General features: G+C 39.3%; 1 protein-coding gene across 12 annotated transcripts in view; it reads left to right on the forward strand.

Moving 5' to 3' along the window:
* The window catches only part of TAB3 (TGF-beta activated kinase 1 (MAP3K7) binding protein 3), a 65,908-nt gene that overhangs the window by 20,201 nt on the left and 30,051 nt on the right, over window positions 1-15,656 (forward strand). For 7 of the 12 annotated variants that reach the window (XR_004960547.1, XR_004960545.1, XR_004960546.1 and 4 more), the window contains exons 3-4: window positions 2,012-2,096; window positions 2,341-2,463. The gene's annotated coding sequence lies outside the window, so the exon portion shown is untranslated. Of the gene's footprint in view, window positions 1-2,011; window positions 2,097-2,340; window positions 2,464-15,304; window positions 15,419-15,656 lie in introns of all 12 variants that reach the window. The other 5 variants (XM_036270347.1, XM_036270346.1, XM_036270350.1 and 2 more) reach the window with 5 other exon arrangements.

A 15,656-nucleotide genomic window follows, 5' to 3' on the forward strand; every position in this document is an offset into this window, starting at 1 on the left:
ATGTGAGAGAAAAACATCGATTGGCTGCCTCCTGCACACCCTCCTACCGGGGATGGAGCCTGCAACCCTGGGGATGTGCCCTAACCAGGGATTGAACTAGGACCTCTCAGTCCCTGGGATGATGCTCAATCCACTGAGCCACACCAGCCGGGAGAGAAATACATTTTAATCATGAGCTAGAATATATATATATCCCTCAGATAAGTTTTTTTAATCGGTATTGACCATTGCTATGTGTGAAGCACTCTAATATTTTCTGTTATGTTTCTTTTTTTTCTTAAATACTTAACATCACCCTATAGATTTATTACATAATTCACTAAGAGGTCACAGCCCATCATTTGAAAAACACTGTTCTAAGTAATCTCTTTATTTAAGTAATAAAATGTGAAGATGATCTGCCTCTGGCATATGTTACGATAGGTTGTCCTAACTTTCTTTTTTTTTTTTGGTACGTGCCCCTAGTGGAAACTGAACCCGGGACTCTCTGGTCCACAGGCTGACGCTCCAACTGCTGAGCCAAACCAGCCAGGGCCTAACTTTCATTTTAAATAATGTCATTTGATAATTGACCCAACAAAGACCTCGGGACATCTCAATCAGAGCAAATGAGCTTTTCAATTATTTAAACATCCTACAAAAGATTCAGTGTGCACAAGACACTATAGCTAAAAGAGCACATGTTTGGTTTTAATTCTCAAGATTTATAGTGATAAAATTTAGAGGAGAATTAAAAATTAATAAACATTATTTCAAGTGCTGAAAGTGATAACACAATGACTTTTTTTTTAAATTCTCACCCGAGGACATTTTTGCATTTATCTTCAGATAGAGCGGGAGGGAGAGAGGGAAGAAGAGAGAGAGAGAGAAACATTGATGTGAGAGAGACACATTGACTGGTTGCCACCCACACAACCCCAACTGGGGCCAAAGACAAACTGCAACTGAGGTATGTGCCCTTAGTGGGAACCGAACCCGGGACTCTCTGGTCCACAGGCTGACGCTTTAACTGTTGAGCCAAACTGGCCAGGGCAACACACGATGACTTTTAATAGGCCTTTAGGAAAGATGGAAAGCTGTGCTGATTGAAGTTGATGGAAGAAAGTTAACATGAATGTGGGGTGGATTTTGCATTGTCATGTGTCAGGAGATTGGAAAAAGCAATTGCATATGGTAGAAGACAGCATTCATGTAGGCGTACAGTACTTCTTGCTCATACTTGAAGTTCATTTTTGGGTAATGTTTAAGATAAAGTAACAGAAATTAAGATAAAAACTATGGTAAAGTGCTGAAAGTATACAGTATAAACAAGGGATATTATTTTAGCTCTACTGTCGTTATAAAATGACTTTGAGTCAGGAGATTAATTAGAAACTTGTGTGCATGATGGCTCTGATATAAGCCAATATTTGCCCTAAAATAATAAAGTTAACATTGAATTACTAGGTTTACGGGGAATGAAGCTAGTTTCTAAATGATGGGGAAAGAGAATGCTCATTTGTCAAAATAAGCCAATAAAGCTATTATTATTCTATGTATAATTGTTCTTCATAGAACAGAAATGAGTTGTATAATAGTATTTTTAGAAAAGTTATGTGTTATTTTGGCTATGCAATAGAAAATTTTATACATGCTTGATAGGCCCAGGCTCATCCTTTCTTCTCTACATAGAATGGGCTGGGGGGAGGGAGGCTTAAGATGGTAAGTCACAACCAGGTATGCTGCAGAAGCCTTAAGAAATGAGTTGTGGGCTACCTTTTTGTTTTTCTGAAGTGCTGCTCTCTTCTATGGAATAACATAGAGTTTAATTACTGTAGAAGATATTTGTGAACCAAAGGAAAATAAGATGATTCAGCCTGCGATGATACTTGGGAAAGAACCACTTGCCCTAAAAGCGTGGTCTAGCCCTCTGTCTCCTGTTACTTTAAGGCACCAGAAGTCTATGATTTTTTGTCGTCTTTCCATGTTGAGTTTGGAAGTTCGCAAAAGGATAACTGTCTCATTTTATCAGAATTCCAGGCTACTGAAAAGACGGTGCTTTAAGACCTGGAGATGTGAATAAGACTCCTGTGCCAGGGCTCAAGAACCACTTTGAGGTAATTTAAAAAATGTGTTTTACATAAATTTTATTTTTCAGAGCATTTTTAATTTTACAGAAAAATTGAGAAGATAATACAGGGAGTTCCCATGTACCTTGCACCCAGTTTCCTCTATTATTAATAGCTTACATTAGCATGGTACATTTGTTAAAATTAATTAACCAATATTGAAACATTGTTATCATACTTTAGTTAATTCAGATTTCCTTAGTTTCTACCTAATGTATGTTTTCTGTTTCAGAATCCCACCAAAATACCATATTACATTTAGTCATCGTGTCTCTTTAGGCTCCTCTTAGCTGTGACAGCTTCTTAGACGGTCCTTGTTTTGATGATCATGTCAGTTTTGAGGAGAACTGATCAGGTATTTTGTAGAATGTCTCTCAACTGAGATTTGTCTGATGTTTTTCTCATGATTCGACTGGGTTATGGGTTTTAGGGAGGAAGACCACAGAGGTAGTGTGTCATTCTCCCATTCTCATCACATCACATCAGGAGTACACACTATCAATATGATTTATCACTGTTAATGTTGACTTTGGTCACTTGGCTGAGAAGGTGTTATTCAAGTTTCTCCACTATAAGGTTACTCTTTAAAAAACTAAAACAAAATACTTCTTTACATACTGTGCTATTTGGAAAGAAGTCTCACTATGTATATAGTCCACACTTAAGGGGTAGAAAGTTATGCTCCATCTCCTTGAGGGTGTTCTACATAAATGACTGGGAATTCTTCTGCATGGTAGATTGGGTCTCCTTTCCCCTATTTATTTGTTTATGAGTTTATGGAATTTATTTTATACTTTGGGTCATCATCCAATACTACTTTATTTTGTTGCTTAAAATTTTCCAGCTTTGGCCCTGGCTGGTGTGATTCAGTTGATTGAGTGTTGTCCTGTGCACTGAAAGGTCACCAGTTCAGTTCCCGGTCAGGACACATGCCCAGGTTGTGGGCTCAATCTCAGGTCAAGGTGTGTGCGGAAGGCGGCTGATCAATGTTTCTCACATCAGTGTATCTCCCTCTCTCTCTAAAATCAATAAAAACATTTTTCTTTAAATTCTTTTTTCCAGCTTTGGCCATTAGGAGCCCTTTTGGTTGGTTCCTGTGTCACTTTGACATCCCCTCATTGTCATAGGGTTGTGTTTTTTGTTTTGAGTACTTAATTACACTGCAAGACTCTCCAGGCTCATCCTGTATATCCCTTGTTCTAGTTTTAGAATCAGCAGTTTCTCTACAAAGCCCTGGGTCCTCTTATTAGAGAATGTTTTTGCAGGATCTGGGTGCTAGGTGTGCTCATTGCTCGTAGTGTTGCTCTGTATATTTATGCATATCTATAAATATTTCTATGTATCCATTTCTGTAAATTGGTTATATATAAATATGTATCTATATTTATCTGCTAAATATGAATTCATACTGATGTCTCCAACTCTGATCCATTATCACATGGATCATTCTAGTCTTCTCCCCTTGTTTGTCTATAACCTCCCACTCCAGCAGTGAGAAACATGGCTCCCACCATTCACCATCATTTACTTAATTGTTCAATCCCAGTATACATGTATAGATGTATATCAGTTTTGTTAACCTGAGACCCCCCCATGGGTAAAAGTATCTGAATTGTTAACCTGTACTCCCACAGGAAGCAACTTTATCAACTGGAGTACAGTGCTTGTGTGTAGTTCCTTTTGCCTTTAGTCTTAAAGACTCCGCTAATTTCCAAAGTCATTTAGATTAGCACCTTTTCCTGTATCTCCTGCAGTGATATTGTTTCATACATTTGTAATACAGTTGGATTCTGTCACATAATGTCTATTCCTTCCTGGGATCTCCTGACCTCCTACATTTCTTTAAAAATTTGCATACTTTAAGGTTTGTTCTTTGTGTTATAAAGTTCTGTGGTTTTTGACAAGTGCATAATGTCATGTTTCTACCATTATAGCATCATACAGAATAATTTCACCACCTGACAAATTCTCCTATGCTTCACCTGTGAACCCTCTCTCCCTCCCTACCAACCCCTGGCAACTACAGATCTTTTGCCTTTTCCAGAATGTTCTTGAGATATTTTTAAAGTCACTTTATAGGCAATCTTTGATTTCTCTAACCTATATACTATTGTTCTCCAAACACCAACTCAGTATTTATTGAACAAAATATTTCTAATAACAAATAAGGCTTTCCCATTTGTTTTTTCACATACCAGTATATAAATAAGGTCATTAAGCTTTGTTTATTTTTTAATATCCTACCTTCTCATTACTAACCTCAGAATTGGGAGAACCCAAGTACCTTTATTTTTATTTTTGGGGAAGGTTAATAGGGGATGGCAGGGAGTGGCACATATGAAAAGTCCTATACAGGTGGTGGCTGGCAAATAGATACTCACTTATGAGGAAGAGCATTCAGTCAGTTTAAATTTAATCTGAATATGCTTCACTTATGGGGAAGAACATTCAGTAAGTTTAAATTTAATCTGAATATGCTTCTGTTTGTTTCTAGGGACTATATTTAATTTGACAATGATTTTGATGATTTTTTAATGTGAATATTATTTTGGTCCATATAGTGTATCTCTTGAGAATATAACAGAATAGGAAATAGATACAGCAAATATGTGACTATTTCAAAATGGTTTTCACTGTAACGAAAATCCTATAGGACAGTTAGTTTAGAAATTATTTGGAAGGCTCATTTAGGGGAAATAATAACTTTTACGGGATGAAGACCATAACCCGGGCATGTGCCATGACCAGGAATAGAACCAGGACCTCTCAGTTCATGGGACGACACTCAGTCCACTGAGCCATACCGGCCGGGCTACAGTACTATCTTTAAGCTGTTCTATTTAAAAAAATATATATATATTGTTTTTATTGATTGTGTTTTTAGAGAGGAAGGGAAAGAGAGATAGAAACATTGATGTGAGAAAGATACATCGATTGGCTGCCTCCTGCACGCCCCCTACTGGGGATTGGGCCTGCAACTCAGTCATGTTCCCTGACGGAGAATTGAACTGGGACCTGCCAGTCCATGGGACAATGCTCAATCCACTGAACCACACTGGCGGGGCTTAAGCTTCTCTTTCTAACACATTTCATGTGTCAGATCCAGCACATATTTCAATGAATAAAGCAAAGCCAGGCCTCAGTGTCTGGGACACAGTAGAAACTAGGCAGTCTGGAGAGCATGCAACCAGTTGTTGCCTATTGTTGCTAGATCATCTGATTTTTCAGAGGAAACCTAGATATTCAAATTTTTATGTAAAATTTTCCTATTTCAAAGTGAGGCCCAACTGTTTTTATTTCTGTTTTACTTTTGTTGTTTCTTTATTGATTTTAGAGAGAGAGGAAGGGAGAAGGAGAGAGATGTCTCTTGCATTCCCACTCCCATTAGGGATCTGGCCTACAACCTGGGCGTGTGCCCTGACCGGGAATTGAACTGGCGCCCTCTTGGTGCATGGGTCAATGCTCAACCACTGAGCCACACCAGCTGGCCACTTTTTTTTTTTTAATCCTCATCCAAGGATATTTTTTTATTTATTTTCAGACAGAGTGGAAGGGAGGCAGGGGAAGAAGGAGAGAGAGAGAGAGAAACATCGATGTGAGAGAGACACATCAACTGGCTGCCTCCTGCACCATCCTGACCAGGGCCAGGGACTGAACTGCAACTGAGGTACACGCCCTTGACCAGAATCAAACCCGCAACTCCTTGGTACGCGCCGATGCTCTTAACCACTGAGCCAAACCAGCCAGGGCTGTTTTTTTAAGCAGATGGGTGGGCTGGATTCAGCTCATAGACCACTGGATTGTAATCTGTGATCTAATTATTTTAGGAAGTGAGCTAAAATTCTAGCAAAGGTAAACAGTCAGGGCTATAACAGCACTGTCCATATTTGCTGGGCTCAGAGAAGTTTGTGGAAAGAAAGCACTAGATTTAAAGATCATTTACTAGAGTTTGGATAATTGTAGCATCATAGCAGCGCTCTGGGGGAGCTTCCTCTGTTTGGGAGGAGGAATTCTATTGGGAGAAATCCCAGCAGCTGCCCACATGCCTGAAGTTGGAGGGCAAGGGTTAAACTGCAGTACTGGAGGAAGCCTGAGTGATTCTACTGCTAAGCATACTATTTCAAATCCCCCATCTTCATCCTGCCTTCAGAAATTAGGAGCCCCTGAAAATCTGACAGGCAGTAAAGGCTCGACTCCACAGAATCTCCTGGGTGTTGTGGTTTTGGAACTGTGATTTATGCCTTTACTCTTTCTCCTTTCTTGATCTAGGGTTACCACCTACACAGCTCCAGTCCACAGCTGTGGCCATCTGTGTTTTAGTGGGGGTGTTTCAAGGGTGTCCCAGGAATTTGGTCATGTCCTAGCCTAGCTAGTTCAGTTTGGATAATGTTTGAGTCCTCTGCCTGGTTTTAAGGTGTCAAATCATCACTCATCACTTTAATATTGTATAAAAACTAGCATCTGAATATAATGTTAAGAGACAAACGCCATGTGTACTTTGCGTAGTGGTTGCATACATTGATATATAGTTGACCCTTGAACAGTGTGGGGGTTTAAGGGTACTGACCCCCATACAGTCAAATATCTGTATAACCTTTGATTCCCTCAAAACTTAATAGCAGTTGTCTTTCAGTATCTATGGGGGATTGGTTCCAGGACCCACACTACCCCCCTACAGATACCAAAATCTGCAGATGTGCTCAAGTCTCTTATATAAAATGGTGTAGAACAATGCATACAGTTGGCCCTCTGGATTTGCGGATTTCTAACCAAGGATCAAAAATACTGTTTTTGATCTAGGTTGGTTGAATTCTCAGATGCAAAAGCCAAGGATACATATGGCCAACTGTATGTTTATTGAAAAAATCTGCATGTAAGTGGATTTGCGCAGTTCAAACCTGTGTTGTTTTAGGGCAGGGGTGGGGAAACGTCCAGCCCACAGGCCGAATAAGGCCTGAGAAATCAATTCCAGCAAACATCACATGCCTCACCAAATTAGCCTGACCAAATATATCAGGCTAATTTTTAAGTTGATGATTTTGTATGGCCCATGAATGATGTTACAAATATCCAAATGGCCCTTGGCAAAAAAAAAAAAAAAAAAGGTTTTCCACCCCTGTTTTAGGGTTAATTGTATATGGACAAGAATAGATTGAATGTTTTGATCTGTATCATATCCAAATCTATTAGTTACTATATATGACAATGCTTCATTTTAGTTGTATTCTATGGTCTTAAGTATTTCAGTGTAGTAAGTTACTGTAAAATTAAGTTGTTTGTTTTGTTTTTTGTATTTTTAATCCTCACCTGAGGATATCTTTCCATTGATTTTCAAATAGAGTGGCAGGGAGGGAGAGGGAGGGGGGAAGAGAGAGAAAGATAGAAACATTGAGATGTGAGAGAGACACATCAATTGGTTGCTTCCCACATGACCCCGACCAGGGCCAGGAATCGAACCCACGACCCTTTGATCTGCAGGCTGACACTCAAACTGGCCAGGGCCGTTTGTTTGTTTTTTTAAGATTTTTTTTTGAGAGAAAGGAAGAGAGAGGGAGAGAGAAACATCGATGTGAAAGTGAAACATCCACTGGCTGCCTATTGCACATCCCTTACCAGGGATTGAGCCGGAAACCCAGGCATGTGCCCTAACCAGGAATCAAACTGGCAACCTTTCGGTGCACGGGACAACACTCAACCAAGCCACACAGGCCAGGGCAAACTAAGTGTGGTTTGTTTTATTGGCTGGAATATTTTCTGTCTGTTGGCTTAACTTCCCAGTGAGCCGAAAGGAAATTGCTTTTTTTTAAAAGAAGTGTTTTAACATTTTATAATCGTCAGGAAATTATTAAGTTTGAGAATTTTACATATTGTGAAATACTTAATGATTATCCACATCAGTGCTAATGTGAGTGAATGTTTATGTAGGGTAGAGTGCTAACCACCATTAAGATTACATACATAGTCCCTTAAGAAGACTTTTTTTTTTTTTAATTTTTTATTTATTTTTTTGTTACAGATATTTCATCTTTTTTACCCCATTGGCACCCCCCTCCCCACCCCACCCCCACCTCATCCCCGGCTTCGTTGTCCAGGTCCATTGGTCATGCATACATGCATATAAGTTCTGTGGTTTATCTCTTCCCACCACCCCCCCTTCTGAGGGATGTCAGTCTGTGCCCTACTTCCATGTTTCTGGGTCTACCGTATTCCTCAGACTGTTATGTTCATTATATTCCATATATAAGTGAGATCATGTGGTATTTAAGAAGACATTTTTTAATCAGTTTAGATTCCTATTCATAATGAAAAGTAGATCTATTAATCATCTTTTCAGATGGTAGCCATCTTTGAGGGTGTGTGAGTTGTTAGCATCAATTTTAAAGATGCTTTTTTTTTTTTTTCCTCACCCGAGGATATTTTTCCATTTTTTGTACAGATAGAGTGGGAGGGAGAGAGAGAGAGGAAGGGAGAGAGAGACAGAAACATCGACGTGAAGGGACACATCGAGTGGCTGCCACCCGCACGAACAACCAGGGCCGGGGACAAACCGCAACCGAAGCACGTGCCCTTAGTGGGAACTGAACCTGGGTCTCTCCGGACCGCAGGCCGACGCTCCAACCACTGAGCTAAACCGGCCAGGGCTAAAGATGCTTTTTAATGTTTTCTCAAAGGCAAGTATTTGTACAGTTTTTTAAAGGCAATTTCTTCCCTTTAGCTCTGCTTCTCATATGTCCTAAAGCAGCTATTTTGTACAATGATTCATTTCTCCCTACTCAGTCTTCCACCGCCCACATACCTGTAACCACCCCCCCCATTTGGATGATAAACTGTTGAGTGTTTGCTGCCCTTTTTTCCCACCCAAAGAAGGGCACATGTCATCACTCTCCTGGTAACATCCTTGATACCTGCCAATGACATTGTGAAAAGAACACAGTTTGGAGAAGGCAGGCTTGGATTTCATTCACAATTCTGCCATATGCCTGTTCTCAGAATTTCTTTTCTAATTTGTGAAAAGGAGATAATCCTAGCTACCTTTCAGCGCATAGGTGTTCAGTAAAGGGTAGCTGATATCAACTGTGATAAAAATTAATGGTAACTTTAGCCCAGGTAGCACCAGAGGTTCTGAAGGCTGACAAAACTAGCTGAGAGCTGGTAGCTCTTAAGAGTCCTAAGTATGTGGAGCCCAAGCCCTTGACACCTGAAACTTTGTTCTTATTGACCCTTGTCACCCTTTATTCTTTCTCATAAAAAGGCTACAAGACTACTGCATTGCCCTTATATTTTAAAGACTTAAAATTAGGGTTGAGAAATGAATGAAATCATCTTTGAAGCTACTAGGAAAGCTTGAGTTAAGCCTTTGGGTACTTCAGAAGCTCTTTATTGATGATGATTAAATAGTCATCAAGTGTTTTGAATGTGGTTAGCCCCTGAAATATAAAGGAATCATTTCCTGGCAGAAACACTGTTATCATTTCTGTAAATAAAAGCAGCTTTGATTATCTAAGATCGTTCCTATCATCAAATTAAATAAATTTTATTTTATTTTTTCATTTCACCTAACAGGTATTTCTTGAACACCTAGTCTGTGCTAGGCCCTTTGCCTAGTTAATTGTACACCCTCAAAGGAGATATTAAATTAGGGAATCTAGGAGCTGTAGGTCTTCCTGTCATCTAAATGAAAATCCCAAAGCCTTAGAGCTATGATGTCCAGTAAGGTAGCCACAACAAACTGTAAGTGGCTGCTGAGCACTTGAAATATGGTTCGTCTGAATTGAGAAGAACTGTAAGTGTGAAATACTCACTGGATTTCAAGGACTTAGTTTTAAAAAAATATGTAAACTAGCTTATCTGATTTTTATATTGATTACATGTTAAAACAATATTCTCATATATTGAGTTTAATAAAAATACATAAAAACAGGTGAAATTAATTTTAACTTTCTTAATGTGGCTACTAGAACATTTTAAATGACTCACATTATATTTTTATTGGACAGTGCTGCCTTAGAGTTTCAGTAACTTGCCAAAGTAGCACTCCTGTGACTACTGTAAAATTATAGATGGCCTCACCCTGCCAGTGTGGCTCAGTGGATTGAATGTCCTCTTATGGACTGAAAGGTCCCAGTTCAATTCCCAGTCAGGGCACAAGCCTGTGATGCGATGCGGGCTCGATCCCCAGTAGAGGGCGTGCAGGAGGCAGCCGATTGATGTGTCCTTCTCATCTGTATTTCTCTCTCTCTAAAAAAAAAAAATTAATAAAATAATTTAATTCCCTTATTGTGAAAATGGGAAGTAATTAAGGACTTTAAAATAATTTACATTTTATTTTATTTATTTTTAAAATCCTCACCCAAGGAAATTTTTCTATTTATTTTCAGATAGAGTGGGAGGTGGGGAGAGAGAGAGAGAGAGAGAGACACACACACACACACACATATCGACTGGTTGCCTCCCACATGACCCCGGCCAGGGCTGGGGACTGAACCACAAACGAGAGGTACGTGCCCTTGACCGGAATTGAACCTGCGAGTCTTTGGTACTTGGGCTGACGCTCTATTCACTGAGCCAGACCTGCCAGGGCAATAATTTACATTTTAAATTAAAGCCTAGCTTGTTAATTTGGCAGAATCTCTTAGCATTTCAGATTTGGGATGTTTTAAAAGGGGCAAAACTGGAAAAATATACCCATTGATTCAGTAGCTTAAACCTATTTTTCTTTCTTCCTAAGAATTCACAAATTATTCTACATAGGTGATCCCTGATCCCCAATATTTTATTGTGGTGGGTGTGCAGGAGATAAGGGGCAAGGTTCATCTGTATATTTTTCTATCTTACTAGCTAGATTGGTTTAGTATAGTAAAATTGATTCTTTGTCATTTAATAAACATTTTGAGCAGGTACTAGGGTAAGGCTCTGGAAATGTAATGGTGAATAAGACATAGCCCCTGATAGTACTACAAGCTTTCTTTTTGCTTTTTGTTTTGTTTTGATTTTTAATCTTTTTTCTTTTATTGATTTTAGAAAGAGGGGGAGAGAGAGAGAGAGAGAGAGAGAGAAACAAACATCGATAAGAGAGAGAACATCGATTGGCTGCCTCCTGCTTGCCCCTTACTGGGGATTTGGCCCACAAACTGGGCATGTGCCCTGACCAGGAATTGAACCAGCGACCTCTTGGTGCATGGGTTGATGCTCAGCCAGTGAGCCACAGCAGCCGAGCTTGACTTAATTTTGAAATAATTCCAAACTTACAGAAATTGCAAGAAAAAATATAGTACAAAAGAACACCATATACTCTTTACCCAGATTCATCTATTGTTAACATTTTTTCTTGTTTGCCTTATAATTTGCTGCCTCTCTCTGTGTGCATATGTATGCATGCTTGTTTGTATATACATAGTTTTTTTCCTGAAGCATTTGAGAGTAAGCTGCATATGTTATACCCTTGACCCCTAAATGCTTCATTGCCTAATTCCTAAAAGTAGGGCTATTCTCATAAGCACAGCACAGTTATCAAGTCAGTAAACTGATTAAATTCAGTACATTTAACAATAGAATGTCTTTTCTAATCCACTATCCACATTTCAATTTTTTCAGTTGATCCATTTTTTAAAAAATATTTTTCCATTTAGTATAGGACTCAGTCTAGGATCAGGTATTCAATTTAGTTGTCATGGCTCTGTCTCCTTTAATCTCTGATATTTTTCTAGCCTTACTCTTTTATGACATTGGCATTCTTAAGATGATAGTCTCACTACCCCTCACCCCCTGTTTTTTTTTTCTTTTAATAGAACATTTCTCATTTGGGGTTTGTCTGTTTCCTCATGAGTAGTTTCCGGTTATGCATTCATGACTGGAATACAATAAAGTGATATGTTTTTCTCAGGGTATCACATCTGGAGGCATGCACTGTCCATCTGTCCTTCATCGATGTTAATTTGATCACCCAGTCAAGAATGTTGCTCAGTTTATCCACTGTATAGTTAAATTTTCCCCCTTGCAACTAATAAGCAATTCTTTGGGGAGATAATTTAAGACCATTTATATATCCTACTCCTTGTTCAGATTTCCCCCTAGATATAGTATCCATTGATTCTTGCTTGAAGCAGTCTGTATACTGTGATGGCTACAAAATGATGATTTTTCCAGCTCTATCACTGCATGTTTACCAGTTGGATTTTAGCAAAAGCCCTCCCCCTCTCCATCTATGTAAGTTTGTACTTAACTGTTACTGACATGGATCATGGGTTCCTCTTTTGTATAGGCCTATAATTCACTACAGTCATTAATTATTTTGGCGCTCAAATTGTCACAGATTTAGTCAGTGGGAGCCTCTTTAAGCTGACTCACAGGTCCTTGTGACTAGCTCCTATTATTTTTTGAGTACTTCCTCACTCTCTGGCATAACAGCACAGTTTAGGTGGATCAGCAGTTTTATATGAGACCTTCAGGTACACAGGTGGCTTCAGTATAATGTGTTCAGTTCTCCAATGAGGATAAGCACAGCCTGCTGTGGGACTATAATGGAGGGTCCTCTAGCCCAGTGTAGGAGGAGAGAGACAAGGCGGTAGGACTAAGGAAGGGAAGGGTCAGTGGAAGTTGCCACCAGTGCAAGCATGTGGGGGATCATTATGGGTTGGAGAAGCAGAGAGGAAGGAGGAAGATAGAAAAGAGTCTCAGACAGATAAATGATCATGGGCTAATGCCCTGAGAAAAGGCAGTACAGCACATCTATGCAAAGGGATGGACATGGCTGTTTAGTTTGGATACAGAGAAAGTAGGGAACATGATCAGATTTGCATCTTAGAAAACACATACTCTGGCTGTGACATGGAAGAAGGCAAGACCTGGAGGGAGATCAGCAGAAAGTTGATGAGAATTATATTCAGACTTGCCCTGAATAATTGTAACTAATGTTCCCTGATTTAAGACTATTTTCCATTTAAATTCTACTGTTGCCTGGCCAGTGTGGCTCAGTGGATGGAGCATCATCCCATGGACAGAGGAACCAGTTCGATTCCTGGTCAGGGCACATGCCCGGGTTGCAGGCTTGATCACAGCAGGAGGAGGCTGATAGATGTTTATCTTTCTCTAAAAAACATTTAAAAAATTCTGTTATTTCCATTTTACAGTTGAAACTTCAAAGGTGTAAGAATTGAATCTCTTTTCTAGAGACTAATAAATGCCAAAACCAGGGTGTAAACCATGACCCACTTGATTTCACACTGTTTAGTTGGTTATGCAAGAATGGGAAGTCAAGGATCACACTCTGGTTTCTAATTTTGTTAACTGAGTGGTAACATTCATGGAGAGAACAGAGAGAGCCTTTGGGGAAGGGTTGTGGTAAGGAGTTCCTTTTTGGATATCTTCGGGCATATCCTTATGGTGCTGTGTTTCAGGCAGTTGGCTATATGTCTGAAGTTTTGGAGAGAGTATGATGCTCAAGATACCAATTTGGGAATCATCAGCCTTTAAATGTTTTTGAAACTTTAGTAGTGGGTGTGATCACTGGGCAAAAACAGGTAGAATGAGAAGAGGCAGTTTAGGGCAAAAATGAGGGAAACATTAATGTGATGAGAGGTGAGAAGAAACCAGGCTAGTATGATGTCACAGAGGCTGCCAAAAGTGTCAGATGCTTCAGAGGTCAAGGGGCATAGGGACCAGAAGATATATCATCTGGATTTAAAGGCAGGGAAATAGATAATGGATAGAGTATTGTAGAAGAACAGTGAGATGAGCCACATTAGAACAAGAATGAATTGTAAGGATCAGAATAGTACAAGGTGGCCAGAAGGTCCATGTATGTGCACACTGGAAGTTATCTGTATTCTTCACCCACATTTTTCTTTTTTCCTTATGTTCCTTGGACATCTTTCCTGTTAATGGTTGGAAGTCATTAAGCAGTCCCCAATGGCTCTTTTCACATATGGTTAGGCAGAGTCTTATACATAGAGGCTTTGTGGCCACCTCATAGACACAAAAAGTACATAACTCTTAATAGTCTTAGCTTGGAAAGAAGAAGAGAGACAGCTAGATGCCTGGTAAGAATCAGCAGATTGCATGCAAAATGAAATTCCGTGCCTATAATGAAAGTTCAGTTAAAGATTCCGTGGTATTTATTTTTTAATTATCTGCTTAATTATAAACCAGCAAAAGTAATTCCATATTTTCTTTAAATACTTTTTATTTTTAAAACATTCTATGTTGTCTACATTGCTTTAAGTAAAGGTATGATTTAAAGTTTTGGGGCCTATTTGCAAGAAATAGAAAATTTGGTGTGGAATAACTCTCCTTTATGTGTGTGGTTTAGACATGTTTTATAATTATGGTTTGCATGGAATCCTATGAAGATGCAGGTGATTACTTCTCATTGTTAAAAATATTTGACTAGCAACTGAGCACAGCAGAAATAGGAGATTGTATGGTATACACTATGTTTTTTCCCACTTTTAAAAATATACAATAAACCCTGGCTGGTGTGGCTCAGTTGGTTGGAGCATCATCCCATACACCAAAGGGTACCAGGTTCTATCCCTGGTTGGGGTGCATGCAGGAGGCAAACAATCAGTATTTCTCATATCAGTGTTTCTCTCTCCCTCTCCACCCTCCCCTCTGTCCCTCTTCCTCCCTCCCTCCCTCCCTCAATAAATCAGTTTTTAAAAAAAGGTGCCCTGCTAGTGGTGTGGCTCAGTGAATTGAGCATCATCCCATGGACTGAGAGGTTCCAGTTTGATAATCCGGTCAGGGCACATGCCCGGGTTGCAGGCTCAATCTCCAGTAGGGGGCGTGGGCGTGCAGGAGGCAGCCAGTTGATGCTTCTCTCTCACATCGATGTTTGTATCTCTTCCTTCCTCTCTCTCTCTCTCTCTCTCTAAAAAAAAAATCAAAACAGTAAAAAAAGGAAATAAAGCTTAAAAATTGGATTGGTTAATTGACCCTTGATGCTGCCAGTTGATTTATGATTTCATTATTACTGCATTAGTTGCCTTGTTTACATGGGTGCTTAACTCAACTAGTGCCAGTAAGACCGGGGGTCAGTTTCCTCTACTTAAACTGTACTCCCATATCCTGCCATTTTAGCACCTTGCCAGTGGCATCACAAGTAGATAAAAGCCAAGCTGGGGAGGTCTGGCTAATGATGGGCCACCATCATCATTTTTAAAAACAAAGTTTCTACATTTCCATTTTTGTTTGCCCAGCTATTTCATTTAGGCATTGGGTTTCCTTCACTCAGACTTCAAATTCAAACCTTTTGGCTTTAAAGACGGAGATTGTAAGACAAACAGGACAAGCATGCTTTGTGGTGATGATAAGTACTTGTTTCCTTATTTTATTATTTCAGACATCAAAATAATTACGCTGCTTTAGAGAAGTGATACATATGATAGCCCTTGGGAGACATGAGTGATTATATATAACTAGGATTTCTCAAGGCTTGAAAAATATGATTGCCAAATAATAATACTATGTATTTTTAATATAGCTTTTTTTTTAATGATGAAATGAAATTGGAGTTTGGGGGGATTTTTGGCCTTTTTTGTTTGTTTTTAA

The sequence above is a fragment of the Molossus molossus genome, unplaced genomic scaffold (assembly GCF_014108415.1).
Source record: "Molossus molossus isolate mMolMol1 unplaced genomic scaffold, mMolMol1.p scaffold_m16_p_2, whole genome shotgun sequence".
NCBI lineage: Eukaryota > Metazoa > Chordata > Mammalia > Chiroptera > Molossidae > Molossus > Molossus molossus.